The following is a 23517-nucleotide window of genomic DNA, read 5'->3' on the forward strand; positions in this document are numbered from 1 at the left end:
ATTCCATTCCATTCAGTTCCATTCCATTCCATTCCATGCCATTCCAATCCATTACGTTCGATTCCATTCGGGTTGATTCCATTCCATTCCATTCCATTCGGGTTGATTCCATTCCTTCCCCTTCCACTCCATTCCATTCCAGTCCATTCCATTCCATTCCATTCCATTCCACTCCACTCCAATCAGGTTGATTCCATGCCACTCCATATCATTCCATATCATTCCATTCCATTCCATTCGGGTTGATTCCATTCCATTCAATTCCTTACTATTCCATTCCATTCCAATCCATTCCATTCCATTCGGGTTGTTTCCATTCCATTCCATTCCATTCCATTCCATTCCATTCCATTCGGGTTGATTCCATTCCATTCCATTCCCTTCCATTCCATTCTGGTTGATTCCATTCCATTCCATTCCATTCACATCCATTCCATTCGGGTTGATTCCATTCCATTCCATTCCACTCCATTCGGGTTGACTCCATTCCATTTCATTCCATTCCATCCCATTCCATTCCATTCCATTCCATCCCATTCCATTCCATTCCATTCCACTCCATTCCAGTCATGTTGATTCCACTCCATTGCACTGCATTCCAATCCATTCAATGCCATTCCGTATCATTCGGGTTGATTCCATCCCATTCCATTCCATGCCATTCCATTCCATTCCATTCCACTCGTGGTGATTCCATTCCCTTCCATTTCTTCCATTCCATTGCATTCCTTTCCTTTCCATTCGGGTTGATTCCATTCCATTCCATTACATTTGGGTTGATTCCATATCCTTCCCTTCCATTCCATTCCATTGCATTCCAATACACTCGGGTTGATTCCATACGCTTCCATTGCATTCCATTCCATTCCATTCGGGTGGATTCCATTCCATCCCATTCTATTCCATACCATTCCATTCTATTCCATTCCATTGCATTCCATTCCATTCCATTCCATTCGCGTTAATACCATTCCATTGCATTCCATTCCATTCCATTTCATTCCATTCGTGTTGATTCCATTCCATTGCATTCAGTTCCATTCCATTACATTCCATGCCATTCCAATCCATTACGTTCAATTGCATTCGGGTTGATTCCATTCCATTCCATTCCATTACATGACATTCGGGTTGATTCCATTCCATTCCATTCCACTCCATTGCATTCCATTCCACTCCATTCCATTCCATTTGGCTGGATTCCTTTCCGTTCCATTCCATTCCATTCCATTCCATTCCATTCCATTCCATTCCATGCCATTCCAATCCATTACGTTCGATTCCATTCGGGTTGATTCCATTCCATTCCATTCCATTCGGGTTGATTCCATTCCTTCCCATTCCACTCCATTCCATTCCATTCCATTCCATTCCATTCCATTCCATTCCACTCCATTCCAATCAGGTTGATTCCATGCCACTCCATATCATTCCATATCATTCCATTCCATTCCATTCGGGTTGATTCCATTCCATTCAATTCCTTTCTATTCCATTCCATTCCAATCCATTCCATTCCATTCGGGTTGTTTGCATTCCATTCCATTCCATTCCATTCCATTCCATTCCATTCCATTCCATTCCATTCCATTCGGGTTGATTCCATTCCATTCCATTCCCTTCCATTCCATTCTGGTTGATTCCATTCCATTCCATTCCATTCAGATCCATTCCATTCGGGTTGATTCCATTCCATTCCATTCCACTCCATTCGGGTTGATTCCATTCCATTTCATTCCATTCCATCCCATTCCATTCCATTCCATTCCATTCCACTCCATTCCAGTCATGTTGATTCCACTCCATTGCACTGCATTCCAATCCATTCAATGCCATTCCATATCATTCGGGTTGATTCCATCCCATTCCATTCCATGCCATTCCATTCCATTCCATTCCACTCGTGGTGATTCCATTCCCTTCCATTTCTTCCATTCCATTGCATTCCTTTCCATTCCATTCGGGTTGATTCCATTCCATTCCATTACATTTGGGTTGATTCCATATCCTTCCCTTCCATTCCATTCCATTGCATTCCAATACACTCGGGTTGATTCCATACGCTTCCATTGCATTCCATTCCATTCCATTCGGGTGGATTCCATTCCATCCCATTCTATTCCATACCATTCCATTCCATTCCATTCGATTGCATTCCATTCCATTCCATTCGCGTTAATACCATTCCATTGCATTTCATTCCATTCCATTTCATTCCATTCGTGTTGTTTCCATTCCATTGCATTCAGTTCCATTCCATTCCATTCCATGCCATTCCAATCCATTACGTTCAATTGCATTCGGGTTGATTCCATTCCATTCCATTCCATTGCAAGACATTCGGGTTGATTCCATTCCATTCCATTCCACTCCATTGCATTCCATTCCACTCCATTCCATTCCATTTGGCTGGATTCCTTTCCGTTCCATTCAATTCCATTCCATTCCATTCCATTCCATTCCATTCCATTCCATTCGCGTTAATAGCATTGCATTCCATTGCATTCCATTCCATTCCATTCCATTTCATTACATTCGGGTTGATTCCATTCCATTCCATTCAGTTCCATTCCATTCCATTCCATGCCATTCCAATCCATTACGTTCGATTCCATTCGGGTTGATTCCATTCCATTCCCTTCCATTCGGGTTGATTCCATTCCTTCCCATTCCACTCCATTCCATTCCATTCCATTCCATTCCATTCCACTCCATTCCAATCAGGTTGATTCCGTGCCACTCCATATCATTCCATATCATTCCATTCCATTCCATTCGGGTTGATTCCATTCCATTCAATGCCTTTCTATTCCATTCCATTCCAATCCATTCCATTCCATTCGGGTTGTTTCCATTCCATTCCATTCCATTCCATTCCATTCCATTCGGGTTGATTCCATTCCATTCCATTCCCTTCCATTCCATTCTGGTTGATTCCATTCCATTCCATTCTATTCAGATCCATTCCATTCGGGTTGATTCCATTCCATTCCATTCCACTCCATTTGGGTTGATTCCATCCCATTCCATTCCATTCCATACCATTCCAATCCATTCCATTCCATTCCATTCCATGCCATTCCAATCCATTACGTTCAATTGCATTCGGGTTGATTCCATTCCATTCCATTCCATTACATGACATTCGGTTTGATTCCATTCCGTTCCATTCCACTCCATTGCATTCCATTCCTCTCCATTCCATTCCATTTGGCTGGATTCCTTTCCGTTCCATTCCATTCCATTCCATTCCATTCCATTCCATTCCATTCCATTCGCGTCAATACCATTCCATTCCATTCCATTCCATTCCATTCCATTCCATTCCATTCCATTTCATTACATTCGGGTTGATTCCATTCCATTCCATTCAGTTCCATTCCATTCCATTCCATGCCATTCCAATCCATTACGTTCGATTCCATTCGGGTTGATTCCATTCCATTCCATTCCATTCGGGTTGATTCCATTCCTTCCCATTCCACTCCATTCCATTCCATTCCATTCCATTCCATTCCATTCCATTCCCTTCCACTCCATTCCAATCAGGTTGATTCCATGCCACTCCATATCATTCCATATCATTCCATTCCATTCCATTCGGGTTTATTCCATTCCATTCAATTCCTTTCTATTCCATTCCATTCCAATCCATTCCATTCCATTCGGGTTGTTTCCATTCCATTCCATTCCATTCCATTCCATTCCATTCCATTCCATTCCATTCCATTCCATTCCATTCGGGTTGATTCCATTCCATTCCATTCCCTTCCATTCCATTCTGGTTGATTCCATTCCATTCCATTCCATTCAGATCCATTCCATTCGGGATGATTCCATTCCATTCCATTCCACTCCATTTGGGATGATTCCATCCCATTCCATTCCATTCCATACCATTCCAATCCATTCCATTCCATTCCATTCCAGTTGATTCCAATCCCTTCGATTCCATTCCATTCCATTCGATTCCGTTAAATTCCATTCCATTCGGGTGGATTCCAATCAATTCCATTCCATTCAATTCCATTCCTTTCGGATTGATTCCAATCCATTCCATTCCATTCGGTTTGATTCCATTCCATTCCATTCCACTCCATTGCATTCCATTCCACTCCATTCTATTCCATTGCATTCCATTCCATTCGGGTTCATTCCATCCCATTCCATTCCATTTCATTCCATTCCATTCCACTCCATTCCATTCGTGTTGATTCCATCCCATTCCATTCCATTCCATTCCATTCCACTCCATTCCATTCCATTCCGTTTGATTCCATTCCATTCCATTCCATTTCATTCCATTCCTTTCCATTCCATTCGTGGTGATTACATTCCCTTCCATTTCTTCCATTCCATTGCATTCCATTCCATTCCAGTCGGGTTGATTCCATTCCATTCCATTTGGCTGGATTCCTTTCCGTTCCATTCCATTCCATTCCATTCCATTCCATTCCATTCCGTTCCATTCCATTCCATTCGCGTTAATACCATTCTATTCCATTCCATTCCATTCCATTCCATTCCATTCCATTCCATTCCATTCCATTCCATTTCATTACATTCGGGTTGATTCCATTCCATTCCATTCAGTTCCATTCCATTCCATTCCATGCCATTCCAATCCATTACGTTCGATTCCATTCGGGTTGATTCCATTCCATTCCATTCCATTCGGGTTGATTCCATTCCTTCCCATTCCACTCCATTCCATTCCATTCCATTCCATTCCATTCCATTCCATTCCATTCCATTCCCTTCCACTCCATTCCAATCAGGTTGATTCCATGCCACTCCATATCATTCCATATCATTCCATTCCATTCCATTCGGGTTGATTCCATTCCATTCAATTCCTTTCTATTCCATTCCATTCCAATCCATTCCATTCCATTCGGGTTGTTTCCATTCCATTCCATTCCATTCGGGTTGATTCCATTCCATTCCATTCCCTTCCATTCCATTCTGGTTGATTTCATTCCATTCCATTCCATTCAGATCCATTCCATTCGGGTTGAGTCCATTCCATTCCATTCCACTCCATTCGGGTTGACTCCATTCCATTTCATTCCATTGCATTTCATTCCATTCCATTCCATTCCACTCCATTCCAGTCATGTTGATTCCACTCCATTGCACTGCATTCCAATCCATTCAATTCCATTCCATATCATTCGGGTTATTCCATCCCATTCCATTCCATGCCATTCCATTCCATTCCATTCCACTCGTGGTGATTCCATTCCCTTCCATTTCTTCCATTCCATTGCATTCCTTTCCATTCCATTCGGGTTGATTCCATTCCATTCCATTACATTTGTGTTGATTCCATATCCTTCCCTTCCATTCCATTCCATTGCATTCCAATACACTCGGGTTGATTCCATACGCTTCCACTGCATTCCATTCCATTCCATTCGGGTGGATTCCATTCCATCCCATTCTATTCCATACCATTCCATTCCGTTCCATTCCATTGCATTCCATTCCATTCCATTCCATTCGCGTTAATACCATTCCATTGCATTCCATTCCATTCCATTTCATTCTATTCGTGTTGATTCCATTCCATTGCATTCAGTTCCATTCCATTCCATTCCATGCCATTCCAATGCATTACGTACAATTGCATTCGGGTTGTTTCCATTCCATTCCATTCAATTCGGGTTGATTCCATTCCTTCCCATTCCACTCCATTCCATTCCATTCCATTCCATTCCATTCCATTCCATTCCATTCCATTCGGGTTGATTCCATTCCATTCCATTCCCTTCCATTCCATTCTGGTTGATTCCATTCCATTCCATTCCATTCAGATCCATTCCATTCGGGTTGATTCCATTCCATTCCATTCCATTCCATACCATTCCAATACATTCCATTCCATTCCATTCCAGTTGATTCCAATCCCGTCGATTCGATTCCATTCCATTCGATTCCGTTAAATTCCATTCCATTCGGGTGGATTCCAATCAATTCCATTCCATTCAATTCCATTCCTTTCGTGTTGATTCCAATCCATTCCATTCCATTCGGTTTGATTCCATTCCATTCCATTCCACTCCATTGCATTCCATTCCACTCCATTCTATTCCATTCCATTCCATTCCATTCGGGTTGATTCCATCCCATTCCATTCCATTTCATTCCATTCCATTCCACTCCATTCCATTCGTGTTGATTCCATCCCATTCCATTGCATTCCATTCCATTCCACTCAATTCCATTCCATTCCATTTGATTCCATTCCATTCCATTCCATTTCATTCCATTCCTTTCCATTCCATTCGTGGTGATTACATTCCCTTCCATTTCTTCCATTCCATTGCATTCCATTCCATTCCAGTCGGGTTGATTCAATTCCATTCCATTTGGCTGGATTCCTTTCCATTCCATTCAGTTCCATTCCATTCCATTCCATTCCGTTCCATTCCATTCCATTCGCGTTAATACCATTCCATTCCATTCCATTCCATTCCATTCCATTCCATTCCATTCCATTCCATTTCATTATATTCGGGTTGATTCCATTCCATTACATTCAGTTCCATTCCATTCCATTTCATGCCATTCCAATCCATTACGTTCGATTCCATTCGGGTTGATTCCATTCCATTCCATTCCATTCGGGTTGATTCCATTCCTTCCCATTCCACTCCATTCCATTCCATTCCATTCCATTGCATTCCATTCCACTCCATTCCAATCAGGTTGATTCCATGCCACTCCATACCATTCCATATCATTCCATTCCATTCCATTCGGGTTGATTCCATTCCATTCAATGCCTTTCTATTCCATTCCATTCCAATCCATTCCATTCCATTCGGGTTGTTTCCATCCCATTCCATTCCATTCCATTCCATTCCGTTCCATTCCATTCCATTCGCGTTAATACCATTCAATTCCATTCCATTCCATTCCATTCCATTCCATTCCATTCCATTCCATTTCATTATATTCGGGTTGATTCCATTCCATTACATTCAGTTCCATTCCATTCCATTCCATGCCATTCCAATCCATTACGTTCGATTCCATTCGGGTTGATTCCATTCCATTCCATTCCATTCGGGTTGATTCCATTCCTTCCCATTCCACTCCATTCCATTCCATTCCATTCCATTCCATTCCATTCCATTCCACTCCATTCCAATCAGGTTGATTCCATGCCACTCCATATCATTCCATATCATTCCATTCCATTCCATTCGGGTTGATTCCATTCCATTCAATGCCTTTCTATTCCATTCCATTCCAATCCATTCCATTCCATTCGGGTTGTTTCCATTCCATTCCATTCGATTCCATTCCATTCCATTCGGGTTGATTCCATTCCATTCCATTCCCTTCCATTCCATTCTGGTTGATTCCATTCCATTCCATTCCATTCAGATCCATTCCATTCGGGTTGATTCCATTCCATTCCATTCCACTCCATTCGGGTTGACTCCATTCCATTTCATTCCATTCCATCCCATTCCACTCCATTCCATTCCACTCCATTCCAGTCATGTTGATTCCACTCCATTGCACTGCATCCCAATCCATTCAATGCCATTCCATATCATTCGGGTTGATTCCATCCCATTCCATTCCATGCCATTCCATTCCATTCCATTCCACTCGTGGTGATTCCATTCCCTTCCATTTCTTCCATTCCATTGCATTCCTTTCCATTCCATTCGGGTTGATTCCATTCCATTCCATTACATTTGGGTTGATTCCATATCCTTCCCTTCCATTCCATTCCATTGCATTCCAATACACTCGGGTTGATTCCATACGCTTCCATTGCATTCCATTCCATTCCATTCCGGTGGATTCCATTCCATCCCATTCTATTCCATACCATTCCATTCCATTCCATTCCATTCCATTCCATTCCATTCGCGTTAATACCATTCCATTGCATTCCATTCCATTCCATTTCATTCCATTCGTGTTGATTCCATTCCATTGCATTCAGTTCCATTCCATTCCATTCCATGCCATTCCAATCCATTACGTTCAATTGCATTCGGGTTGATTCCATTCCATTCCATTCCATTACATGACATTCGGGTTGATTCCATTCCATTCCATTCCACTCCATTGCATTCCATTCCACTCCATTCCCTTCCATTTGGCTGGATTCCTTTCCGTTCCATTCAATTCCATTCCATTCCATTCCATTCCATTCCATTCCATTCCATTCGGGTTGTTTCCATTCCATTCCATTCCATTCCATTCCATTCGGGTTGATTCCATTCCATTCCATTCCCTTCCATTCCATTCTGGTTGATTCCATTCCATTCCATTCCATTCAGATCCATTCCATTCGGGTTGAGTCCATTCCATTCCATTCCACTCCATTCGGGTTGACTCCATTCCATTTCATTCCATTCCATCCCATTCCATTCCATTCCATTACACTCCATTCCAGTCATGTTGATTCCACTCCATTGCACTGCATTCCAATCCATTCAATGCCATTCCATATCATTCGGGTTGATTCCATCCCATTCCATTCCATGCCATTCCATTCCATTCCATTCCACTCGTGGTGATTCCATTCCCTTCCATTTCTTCCATTCCATTGCATTCCTTTCCATTCCATTCGGGTTGATTCCATTCCATTCCATTACATTTGTGTTAATTCCATATCCTTCCCTTCCATTCCATTCCATTGCATTCCAATACACTCGGGTTGATTCCATACGCTTCCACTGCATTCCATTCCATTCCATTCGGGTGGATTCCATTCCATCCCATTCTATTCCATACCATTCCATTCCATTCCATTCCATTGCATTCCATTCCATTCCATTCGCGTTAATACCATTCCATTGCATTCCATTCCATTCCATTTCATTCTATTCGTGTTGATTCCATTCCATTGCATTCAGTTCCATTCCATTCCATTCCATGCCATTCCAATCCATTACGTACAATTGCATTCGGGTTGATTCCATTCCATTCCATTCCATTCGGGTTGATTCCATTCCTTCCCATTCCACTCCATTCCATTCCATTCCATTCCATTCCATTCCATTCCATTCCATTCCATTCCATTCCATTCCATTCCATTCGGGTTGATTCCATTCCATTCCATTCCCTTCCATTCCATTCTGGTTGATTCCATTCCATTCCATTCCATTCAGATCCATTCCATTCGGGTTGATTCCATTCCATTCCATTCCATTCCATACCATTCCAATACATTCCATTCCATTCCATTCCAGTTGATTCCAATCCCGTCGATTCCATTCCATTCCATTCGATTCCGTTAAATTCCATTCCATTAGGGTGGATTCCAATCAATTCCATTCCATTCAATTCCATTCCTTTCGGGTTGATTCCAATCCATTCCATTCCATTCGGTTTGATTCCATTCCATTCCATTCCACTCCATTGCATTCCATTCCACTCCATTCTATTCCATTCCATTCCATTCCATTCGGGTTGATTCCATCCCATTCCATTCCATTTCATTCCATTCCATTCCACTCCATTCCATTCGTGTTGATTCCATCCCATTCCATTCCATTCCATTCCATTCCACTCAATTCCATTCCATTCCGTTTGATTCCATTCCATTCCATTCCATTTCATTCCATTCCTTTCCATTCCATTCGTGGTGATTACATTCCCTTCCATTTCTTCCATTCCATTGCATTCCATTCCATTCCAGTCGGGTTGATTCCATTCCATTCCATTTGGCTGGATTCCTTTCCATTCCATTCAGTTCCATTCCATTCCATTCCATTCCGTTCCATTCCATTCCATTCGCGTTAATACCATTCCATTCCATTCCATTCCATTCCATTCCATTCCATTACATTCCATTCCATTTCATTATATTCGGGTTGATTCCATTCCATTACATTCAGTTCCATTCCATTCCATTTCATGCCATTCCAATCCATTACGTTCGATTCCATTCGTGTTGATTCCATTCCATTCCATTCCATTCGGGTTGATTCCATTCCTTCCCATTCCACTCCATTCCATTCCATTCCATTCCATTCCATTCCATTCCACTCCATTCCAATCAGGTTGATTCCATGCCACTCCATACCATTCCATATCATTCCATTCCATTCCATTCGGGTTGATTCCATTCCATTCAATGCCTTTCTATTCCATTCCATTCCAATCCATTCCATTCCATTCGGGTTGTTTCCATCCCATTCCATTCCATTCCATTCCATTCCGTTCCATTCCATTCCATTCGCGTTAATACCATTCAATTCCATTCCATTCCATTCCATTCCATTCCATTCCATTCCATTCCATTCCATTCCATTATATTCGGGTTGATTCCATTCCATTACATTCAGTTCCATTCCATTCCATTCCATGCCATTCCAATCCATTACGTTCGATTCCATTCGGGTTGATTCCATTCCATTCCATTCCATTCGGGTTGATTCCATTCCTTCCCATTCCACTCCATTCCATTCCATTCCATTCCATTCCATTCCATTCCATTCCACTCCATTCCAATCAGGTTGATTCCATGCCACTCCATATCATTCCATATCATTCCATTCCATTCCATTCGGGTTGATTCCATTCCATTCAATGCCTTTCTATTCCATTCCATTCCAATCCATTCCATTCCATTCGGGTTGTTTCCATTCCATTCCATTCCATTCCATTCCATTCCATTCCATTCGGGTTGATTCCATTCCATTCCATTCCCTTCCATTCCATTCTGGTTGATTCCATTGCATTCCATTCCATTCAGATCCATTCCATTCGTGTTGATTCCATTCCATTCCATTCCACTCCATTCGGGTTGACTCCATTCCATTTCATTCCATTCCATCCCATTCCATTCCATTCCATTCCACTCCATTCCAGTCATGTTGATTCCACTCCATTGCACTGCATCCCAATCCATTCAATGCCATTCCATATCATTCGGGTTGATTCCATCCCATTCCATTCCATGCCATTCCATTCCATTCCATTCCACTCGTGGTGATTCCATTCCCTTCCATTTCTACCATTCCATTGCATTCCTTTCCATTCCATTCGGGTTGATTCCATTCCATTCCATTACATTTGGGTTGATTCCATATCCTTCCCTTCCATTCCATTCCATTGCATTCCAATACACTCGGGTTGATTCCATACGCTTCCATTGCATTCCATTCCATTCCATTCCGGTGGATTCCATTCCATCCCATTCTATTCCATACCATTCCATTCCATTCCATTCCATTCCATTCCATTCCATTCCATTCCATTCGCGTTAATACCATTCCATTGCATTCCATTCCATTCCATTTCATTCCATTCGTGTTGATTCCATTCCATTGCATTCAGTTCCATTCCATTCCATTCCATGCCATTCCAATCCATTACGTTCAATTGCATTCGGGTTGATTCCATTCCATTCCATTCCATTACATGACATTCGGGTTGATTCCATTCCATTCCATTCCACTCCATTGCATTCCATTCCACTCCATTCCCTTCCATTTGGCTGGATTCCTTTCCGTTCCATTCAATTCCATTCCATTCCATTCCATTCCATTCCATTCCATTCCATTCCATTCGGGTTGTTTCCATTCCATTCCATTCCATTCCATTCCATTCGGGTTGATTCCATTCCATTCCATTCCCTTCCATTCCATTCTGGTTGATTCCATTCCATTCAGATCCATTCCATTCGGGTTGAGCGCATTCCATTCCATTCCACTCCATTCGGGTTGACTCCATTCCATTTCATTCCATTCCATCCCATTCCATTCCATTCCATTCCACTCCATTCCAGTCATGTTGATTCCACTCCATTGCACTGCATTCCAATCCATTCAATGCCATTCCATATCATTCGGGTTGATTCCATCCCATTCCATTCCATGCCATTCCATTCCATTCCATTCCACTCGTGGTGATTCCATTCCCTTCCATTTCTTCCATTCCATTGCATTCCTTTCCATTCCATTCGGGTTGATTCCATTCCATTCCATTACATTTGTGTTAATTCCATATCCTTCCCTTCCATTCCATTCCATTGCATTCCAATACAATCGGGTTGATTCCATACGCTTCCACTGCATTCCATTCCATTCCATTCGGGTGGATTCCATTCCATCCCATTCTATTCCATACCATTCCATTCCATTCCATTCCATTTCATTCCATTCCATTCCATTCGCGTTAATACCATTCCATTGCATTCCATTCCATTCCATTTCATTCTATTCGTGTTGATTCCATTCCATTGCATTCAGTTCCATTCCATTCCATTCCATGCCATTCCAATCCATTACGTACAATTGCATTCGGGTTGATTCCATTCCATTCCATTCCATTCGGGTTGATTCCATTCCTTCCCATTCCACTCCATTCCATTCCATTCCATTCCATTCCATTCCATTCCATTCCATTCCATTCCATTCCATTCGGGTTGATTCCATTCCATTCCATTCCCTTCCATTCCATCCTGGTTGATTCCATTCCATTCCATTCCATTCAGATCCATTCCATTCGGGTTGATTCCATTCCATTCCATTCCATTCCATACCATTCCAATACATTCCATTCCATTCCATTCCAGTTGATTCCAATCCCGTCGATTCCATTCCATTCCATTCGATTCCGTTAAATTCCATTCCATTCGGGTGGATTCCAATCAATTCCATTCCATTCAATTCCATTCCTCTCGGGTTGATTCCAATCCATTCCATTCCATTCGGTTTGATTCCATTCCATTCCATTCCACTCCATTGCATTCCATTCCACTCCAATCTATTCCATTCCATTCCATTCCATTCGGGTTGATTCCATCCCATTCCATTCCATTTCATTCCATTCCATTCCACTCCATTCCATTCGTGTTGATTCCATCCCATTCCATTCCATTCCATTCCATTCCACTCAATTCCATTCCATTCCGTTTGATTCCATTCCATTCCATTCCATTTCATTCCATTCCTTTAAATTCCATTCGTGGTGATTACATTCCCTTCCATTTCTTCCATTCCATTGCATTCCATTCCATTCCAGTCGGGTTGATTCCATTCCATTCCATTTGGCTGGATTCCTTTCCATTCCATTCAGTTCCATTCCATTCCATTACATTCCGTTCCATTCCATTCCATTCGCGTTAATACCATTCCATTCCATTCCATTCCATTCCATTCCATTCCATTCCATTCCATTCCATTTCATTATATTCGGGTTGATTCCATTCCATTACATTCAGTTCCATTCCATTCCATTTCATGCCATTCCAATCCATTACGTTCGATTCCATTCGGGTTGACTCCATTCCATTCCATTCCATTCGGGTTGATTCCATTCCTTCCCATTCCACTCCATTCCATTCCATTCCATTCCATTCCATTCCATTCCATTCCACTCCATTCCAATCAGGTTGATTCCATGCCACTCCATACCATTCCATATCATTCCATTCCATTCCATTCGGGTTGATTCCATTCCATTCAATGCCTTTCTATTCCATTCCATTCCAATCCATTCCATTCCATTCGGGTTGTTTCCATCCCATTCCATTCCATTCCATTCCATTCCGTTCCATTCCATTCCATTCGCGTTAATACCATTCAATTCCATTCCATTCCATTCCATTCCATTCCATTCCATTCCATTCCATTTCATTATATTCGGGTTGATTCCATTCCATTACATTCAGTTCCATTCCATTCCATTCCATGCCATTCCAATCCATTACGTTCGATTCCATTCGGGTTGATTCCATTCCATTCCATTCCATTCGGGTTGATTCCATTCCTTCCCATTCCACTCCATTCCATTCCATTCCATTCCATTCCATTCCATTCCATTCCACTCCATTCCAATTAGGTTGATTCCATGCCACTCCATATCATTCCATATCATTCCATTCCATTCCATTCGGGTTGATTCCATTCCATTCAATGCCTTTCTATTCCATTCCATTCCAATCCATTCCATTCCATTCGGGTTGTTTCCATTCCATTCCATTCCATTCCATTCCATTCCATTCCATTCCATTCGGGTTGATTCCATTCCATTCCATTCCCTTCCATTCCATTCTGGTTGATTCCATTCCATTCCATTCCATTCAGATCCATTCCATTCGGGTTGATTCCATTCCATTCCATTCCACTCCATTCGGGTTGACTCCATTCCATTTCATTCCATTCCATCCCATTCCATTCCATTCCATTCAACTCCATTCCAGTCATGTTGATTCCACTCCATTGCACTGCATTCCAATCCATTCAATGCCATTCCATATCATTCGGGTTGATTCCATCCCATTCCATTCCATGCCATTCCATTCCATTACATTCCACTCGTGGTGATTCCATTCCCTTCCATTTCTTCCATTCCATTGCATTCCTTTCCATTCCATTCGGGTTGATTCCATTCCATTCCATTTCATTTGGGTTGATTCCATATCCTTCCCTTCCATTCCATTCCATTGCATTCCAATACACTCGGGTTGATTCCATACGCTTCCATTGCATTCCATTCCATTCCATTCCGGTGGATTCCATTCCATCCCATTCTATTCCATACCATTCCATTCCATTCCATTCCATTGCATTCCATTCCATTCCATTCGCGTTAATACCATTCCATTGCATTCCATTCCATTCCATTTCATTCCATTCGTGTTGATTCCATTCCATTGCATTCAGTTCCATTCCATTCCATTCCATGCCATTCCAATCCATTACGTTCAATTGCATTCGGGTTGATTCCATTCCATTCCATTCCATTACATGACATTCGGGTTGATTCCATTCCATTCCATTCCACTCCATTGCATTCCATTCCACTCCATTCCCTTCCATTTGGCTGGATTCCTTTCCGTTCCATTCCATTCCATTCCATTCCATTCCATTCCATTCCATTCCATTCCATTCGGGTTGTTTCCATTCCATTCCATTCCATTCCATTCCATTCGGGTTGATTCCATTCCATTCCATTCCCTTCCATTCCATTCTGGTTGATTCCATTCCATTCCATTCCATTCAGATCCATTCCATTCGGGTTGAGTCCATTCCATTCCATTCCCCTCCATTCGGGTTGACTCCATTCCATTTCATTCCATTCCATCCCATTCCATTCCATGCCATTCCATTCCATTCCATTCCACTCGTGGTGATTCCATTCCCTTCCATTTCTTCCATTCCATTGCATTCCTTTCCATTCCGTTCGGGTTGATTCCATTCCATTCCATTACATTTGTGTTGATTCCATATCCTTCCCTTCCATTCCATTCCATTGCATTCCAATACACTCGGGTTGATTCCATACGCTTCCACTGCATTCCATTCCATTCCATTCGGGTGGATTCCATTCCATCCCATTCTATTCCATACCATTCCATTCCATTCCATTCCATTGCATTCCATTCCATTCCATTCGCGTTAATACCATTCCATTGCATTCCATTCCATTCCATTTCATTCTATTCGTGTTGATTCCATTCCATTGAATTCAGTTCCATTCCATTCCATTCCATGCCATTCCAATCCATTACGTACAATTGCATTCGGGTTGATTCCATTCCATTCCATTCCATTCGTGTTGATTCCATTCCTTCCCATTCCACTCCATTCCATTCCATTCCATTCCATTCCATTCCATTCCATTCCATTCCATTCCATTCCATTCCATTCCATTCGGGTTGATTCCATTCCATTCCATTCCCTTCCATTCCATTCTTGTTGATTCCATTCCATTCCATTCCATTCAGATCCATTCCATTCGGGTTGATTCCATTCCATTCCATTCCATTCCATACCATTCCAATACATTCCATTCCATTCCATTCCAGTTGATTCCAATCCCGTCGATTCCATTCCATTCCATTCGATTCCGTTAAATTCCATTCCATTCGGGTGGATTCCAATCAATTCCATTCCATTCAATTCCATTCCTTTCGGGTTGATTCCAATCCATTCCATTCCATTCGGTTTGATTCCATTCCATTCCATTCCACTCGATTGCATTCCATTCCACTCCATTCTATTCCATTCCATTCCATTCCATTCGGGTTGATTCCATCCCATTCCATTCCATTTCATTCCCTTCCATTCCACTCCATTCCATTCGTGTTGATTCCATCCCATTCCATTCCATTCCATTCCATTCCACTCAATTCTATTCCATTCCGTTTGATTCCATTCCATTCCATTCCATTTCATTCCATTCCTTTCCATTCCATTCGTGGTGATTACATTCCCTTCCATTTCTTCCATTCCATTGCATTCCATTCCATTCCAGTCGGGTTGATTCCATTCCATTCCATTTGGCTGGATTCCTTTCCATTCCATTCAGTTCCATTCCACTCCATTCCATTCCGTTCCATTCCATTCCATTCGCGTTAATACCATTCCATTCCATTCCATTCCATTCCATTCCATTCCATTCCATTTCATTATATTCGGGTTGATTCCATTCCATTACATTCAGTTCCATTCCATTCCATTTCATGCCATTCCAATCCATTACGTTCGATTCCATTCGGGTTGATTCCATTCCATTCCATTCCATTCGGGTTGATTCCATTCCTTCCCATTCCACTCCATTCCATTCCATTCCATTCCATTCCATTCCATTCCACTCCATTCCAATCAGGTTGATTCCATGCCACTCCATACCATTCCATATCATTCCATTCCATTCCATTCGGGTTGATTCCATTCCATTCAATGCCTTTCTATTACATTCCATTCCAATCCATTCCATTCCATTCGGGTTGTTTCCATCCCATTCCATTCCATTCCATTCCATTCCGTTCCATTCCATTCCATTCGCGTTAATACCATTCAATTCCATTCCATTCCATTCCATTCCATTCCATTCCATTCGGGTTGTTTCCATTCCATTCCATTCCATTCCAATCCATTCCATTCCATTCCATTCGGGTTGATTCCATTCCATTCCATTCCCTTCCATTCCATTCTGGTTGATTCCATTCCATTCCATTCCATTCAGATCCATTCCATTCGGGTTGATTCCATTCCATTCCATTCCACTCCATTCGGGTTGACTCCATTCCATTTCATTCCATTCCATCCCATTCCATTCCATTCCATTCCACTCCATTCCAGTCATGTTGATTCCACTCCATTGCACTGCATTCCAATCCATTCAATGCCATTCCATATCATTCGGGTTGATTCCATCCCATTCCATTCCATGCCATTCCATTCCATTCCATTCCATTCCACTCGTGGTGATTCCATTCCCTTCCATTTCTTCCATTCCATTGCATTCCTTTCCATTCCATTCGGGTTGATTCCATTCCATTCCATTACATTTGGGTTGATTCCATATCCTTCCCTTCCATTCCATTCCATTGCATTCCAATACACTCGGGTTGATTCCATACGCTTCCATTGCATTCCATTCCATTCCATTCCGGTGGATTCCATTCCATCCCATTCTATTCCATACCATTCCATTCCATTCCATTCCATTGCATTCCATTCCATTCCATTTCATTCCATTCGTGTTGATTCCATTCCATTGCATTCAGTTCCATTCCATTCCATTCCATGCCATTCCAATCCATTACGTTCAATTGCATTCGGGTTGATTCCATTCCATTCCATTCCATTACATGACATTCGGGTTGATTCCATTCCATTCTATTCCACTCCATTGCATTCCATTCCACTCCATTCCCTTCCATTTGGCTGGATTCCTTTCCGTTCCATTCAATTCCATTCCATTCCATTCCATTCCATTCCATTCCATTCCATTCCATTCCATTCCATTCGCGTTAATAGCATTGCATTCCATTCCATTGCATTCCATTCCATTCCATTTCATTACATTCGGGTTGATTCCATTCCATTCCATTCAGTTCCATTCCATTCCATTCCATGCCATTCCAATCCATTACGTTCGATTCCATTCGGGTTGATTCCATTCCATTCCATTCCATTCGGGTTGATTCCATTCCTTCCCATTCCACTCCATTCCATTCCATTCCATTCCATTCCATTCCACTCCATTCCAATCAGGTTGATTCCATGCCACTCCATATCAGTCCATATCATTCCATTCCATTCCATTCGGGTTGATTCCATTCCATTCAATTCCTTTCTATTCCATTCCATTCCAATCCATTCCATTCCATTCGGGTTGTTTCCATTCCATTCCATTCCATTCCAATCCATTCCATTCCATTCCATTTGGGATTGATTCCATTCCATTCCATTCCCTTCCATTCCATTCTGGTTGATTCCATTCCATTCCATTCCATTCAGATCCATTCCATTCGGGTTGATTCCATTCCATTCCATTCCACTCCATTCGGGTTGACTCCATTCCATTTCATTCCATTCCATCCCATTCCATTCCATTCCATTCCATCCCATTCCAGTCATGTTGATTCCACTCCATTGCACTGCATTCCAATCCATTCAATGCCATTCCATATCATTCGGGTTGATTCCATCCCATTCCATTCCATGCCATTCCATTCCATTCCATTCCACTCGTGGTGATTCCTTCCCTTCCATTTCTTCCATTCCATTGCATTCCTTTCCATTCCATTCGGGTTGATTCCATTCCATTCCATTACATTTGGGTTGATTCCATATCCTTCCCTTCCATTCCATTCCATTGCATTCCAATACACTCGGGTTGATTCCATACGCTTCCATTGCATTCCATTCCATTCCATTCGTGTGGATTCCATTCCATCCCATTCTATTCCATACCATTCCATTCCATTGCATTCCATTCCATTCCATTCCCGTTACTACCATTCCTTTGCATTCCATTCCATTCCATTTCATTCCATTCGTGTTGATTCCATTCCATTGTATTCAGTTCCATTCCATTCCATTCCATGCCATTCCAATCCATTACGTTCACTTGCATTCGGGTTGATTCCATTCCATTCCATTCCATTACATGACATTCGGGTTGATTCCATTCCATTCCATTCCACTCCATTGCATTCCATTCCACTCCATTCCATTCCATTTGGCTGGATTCCTTTCCGTTCCATTCCATTCCATTCCATTCCATTCCATTCCATTCCATTAGCGATAATACCATTCCATTCCATTCCATTTCATTACATTCGGGTTGATTCCATTCCATTCCATTCAGTTCCATTCCATTCCATTCCATGCCATTCCAAACCATTACGTTCGATTCCATTCGGGTTGATTCCATTCCATTCCATTCCATTCGGGTTGATTCCATTCCTTCCCATTCCACTCCATTCCATTCCATTCCATTCCATTCCATTCCATTCCATTCCATTCCATTCCCCTCCATTCCAATCAGGTTGATTCCATGCCACTCCATATCATTCAATATCATTCCATTCCATTCCATTCGGGTTGATTCCATTCCATTCAATTCCTTTCTATTCCATTCCATTCCAATCCATTCCATTCCATTCGGGTTGTTTCCATTCCATTCCATTCCATTCCATTCCATTCCATTCCATTCGGGTTGATTCCATTCCATTCCATTCCCTTCCATTCCATTTTGGTTGATTCCATTCCATTCCATTCCATTCAGATCCATTCCATTCGGGTTGATTCCATTCCATTCCATTCCACTCCATTCGGGTTGACTCCATTCCATTTCATTCCATTCCATCCCATTCCATTCCATTCCATTCCACTCCATTCCAGTCATGGTGATTCCACTCCATTGCACTGCATTCCAATCCATTCAATGCCATTCCATATCATTCGGGTTGATTCCATCCCATTCCATTCCATGCCATTCCATTCCATTCCATTCCCCTCGTGGTGATTCCATTCCCTTCCATTTCTTCCATTCCATTGCATTCCTTTCCATTCCATTCGGGTTGATTCCATTCCATTCCATTACATTTGGGTTGATTCCATATCCTTCCCTTCCATTCCATTCCATTGCATTCCAATACACTCGGGTTGATTCCATACGCTTCCACTGCATTCCATTCCTTTCCATTCGGGTGGATTCCATTCCATCCCATTCTATTCCATACCATTCCATTCCATTCCATTCCATTGCATTCCATTCCATTCCATTCGCGTTAATACCATTCCATTGCATTCCATTCCATTCCATTTCATTCTACTCGTGTTGATTCCATTCCATTGCATTCAGTTCCATTCCATTCCATTTCATGCCATTCCAATCCATTACGTACAATTGCATTCGGGTTGATTCCATTCCATTCCATTCCATTCGGGTTGATTCCATTCCTTCCCATTCCACTCCATTCCATTCCATTCCATTCCATTCCATTCCATTCCATTCCATTCCATTCCATTCCATTCGGGTTGATTCCATTCCATTCCATTCCCTTCCATTCCATTCTGGTTGATTCCATTCCATTCCATTCCATTCAGATCCATTCCATTCGGGTTGATTCCAATCCATCCCATTCCATTCCATTTCATTCCATTCCATTCCACTCCATTCCATTCGTGATGATTCCATCCCATTCCATTCCATTCCATTCCATTCCACTCAATTCCATTCCATTCCGTTTGATTCCATTCCATTCCATTCCATTTCATTCCATTCCTTTCCATTCCATTCGTGGTGATTACATTCCCTTCCATTTCTTCCATTCCATTGCATTCCATTCCATTCCAGTCGGGTTGATTCCATTCCATTCCATTTGGCTGGATTCCTTTCCATTCCATTCAATTCCATTCCATTCAATTCCATTCCGTTCCATTCCATTCCATTCGCGTTAATACCATTCCATTCCATTCCATTCCATTCCATTCCATTCCATTCCATTCCATTTCATTATATTCGGGTTGATTCCATTCCATTACATTCAGTTCAATTCCATTCCATTCCATGCCATTCCAATCCATTACGTTCGATTCCATTCAGGTTGATTCCATTCCATTCCATTCCATTCGGGTTGATTCCATTCCTTCCCATTCCACTCCATTCCATTCCATTCCATTCCATTCCATTCCATTCCATTCCATTCCATTCCACTCCATTCCAATCAGGTTGATTCCATGCCACTCCATATCATTCCATATCATTCCATTCCATTCCATTCGGGTTGATTCCATTCCATTCAATGCCTTTCTGTTCCATTCCATTCCAATCCATTCCATTCCATTCCATTCGGGTTGTTTCCACTCCATTCCATTCCATTCCATTCCATTCCATTCCATTCCATTCATTTCCATTCCATTCCATCCGCGTTAATAGCATTGCATTCCATTCCATTCCATTCCATTCCATTCCATTTCATTACATTCGGGTTGATTCCATTCCATTCCATTCAGTTCCATTCCATTCCATTCCATGCCATTCCAATCCATTACGTTCGATTCCATTCGGGTTGATTCCATTCCATTCCATTCCATTCGGGTTGATTCCTTTCCTTCCCATTCTACTCCATTCCATTCCATTCCATTCCATTCCATTCCATTCCATTCCTTTCCACTCCATTCCAATCAGGTTGATTCCATGCCACTCCATATCATTCCATATCATTCCATTCCATTCCATTCGGGTTGATTCCATTCCATTCAATTCCTTTCTATTCCATTCCATTCCAATCCATTCCATTCCATTCGGGTTGTTTCCATTCCATTCCATTCCATTCCATTCCATTCGGGTTGATTCCATTCCATTCCATTCCCTTCCATTCCATTCTGGTTGATTCCATTCCATTCCATTCCATTCAGATCCATTCCATTCGGGTTGATTCCATTCCATTCCATTCCATTCCATTCCATTCCATTCCATTCCATTCCATTCCATTCCATTCGGGTTGATTCCATTCCATTCCATTCCATTCCATTCTGGTTGATTTCATTCCATTCCATTCCATTCAGATCCATTCCATTCGGGTTGATTCCATTCCATTCCATTCCACTCCATTCGGGTTGATTCCATTCCATTTCATTCCATTCCATCCCATTCCATTCCATTCCATTCCATTCCACTCCATTCCAGTCATGTTGATTCCACTCCATTGCACTGCATTCCAATCCATTCAATGCCATTCCATATCATTCGGGTTGATTCCATCCCATTCCATTCCATGCCATTCAATTCCATTCCATTCCACTCGTGGTGATTCCATTCCCTTCCATTTCTTCAATTCCATTGCATTGCTTTCCATTCCATTCGGGTTGATTCCATTCCATTCCATTACATTTGGGTTGATTCCATATCCTTCCCTTCCATTCCATTCCATTGCATTCCAATACACTCGGATTGATTCCATACACTTCCATTGCATTCCATTCCATTCCATTTGGGTGGATTCCATTCCATCCCATTCTATTCCATACCATTCCATTCCATTCCATTCGATTGCATTCCATTCCATTCCATTCGCGTTAATACCATTCCATTGCATTCCATTCCATTCCATTTCATTCCATTCGTGTTGTTTCAATTCCATTGCATTCAGTTCCATTCCATTCCATTCCATGCCATTCCAATCCATTACGTTCAATTGCATTCGGGTTGATTCCATTCCATTCCATTCCATTACATGACATTCGGGTTGATTCCATTCCGTTCCATTCCACTCCATTGCATTCCATTCCACTCCATTCCATTCCATTTGGCTGGATTCCTTTCCTTTCCATTCCATTCCATTCCATTCCATTCCATTCCATTCCATTCCATTCCATTCGCGTTAATACCATTCCATTCCATTCCATTCCATTCCATTCCATTCCATTTCATTACATTCGGGTTGATTCCATTCCATTCCATTCAGTTCCACTCCATTCCATTCCATGCCATTCCAATCCATTACGTTCAATTCCATTCGGGTTGATTCCATTCCATTCCATTCCATTCGGGTTGATTCCATTCCTTCCCATTCCACTCCATTCCATTCCATTCCATTCCATTCCATTCCATTCCACTCCATTCCAATCAGGTTGATTCCATGCCACTCCATATCATTCCATATCATTCCATTCCATTCCATTCGGGTTGATTCCATTCCATTCAATTCCTTTCTATTCCATTCCATTCCAATCCATTCCATTCCATTCGGGTTGTTTCCATTCCATTCCATTCCATTCCATTCCATTCCATTCCATTCCATTCGGGTTGATTCCATTCCATTCCATTCCCTTCCATTCCATTCTGGTTGATTCCATTCCATTCCATTCCATTCAGATCCATTCCATTCGGGTTGATTCCATTCCATTCCATTCCACTCCATTTGGGATGATTCCATCCCATTCAATTCCATTCCATACCATTCCAATCCATTCCATTCCATTCCATTCCAGTTGATTCCAATCCCTTCGATTCCATTCCATTCCATTCGATTCCGTTAAATTCCATTCCATTCGGGTGGATTCCAATCAATTCCATTCCATTCAATTCAATTCCTTTCGGATTGATTCCAATCCATTCCATTCCATTCGGTTTGATTCCATTCCATTCCATTCCACTCCATTGCATTCCATTCCACTCCATTCTATTCCATTGCATTCCATTCCATTCGGGTTCGTTCCATCCCATTCCATTCCATTCCATTCCATTCCATTCGGGTTGATTCCATTCCATTCCATTCCCTTCCAT

Source organism: Pan troglodytes, chromosome Y (genome assembly GCF_028858775.2).
Source record: "Pan troglodytes isolate AG18354 chromosome Y, NHGRI_mPanTro3-v2.0_pri, whole genome shotgun sequence".
Lineage (NCBI taxonomy): Eukaryota > Metazoa > Chordata > Mammalia > Primates > Hominidae > Pan > Pan troglodytes.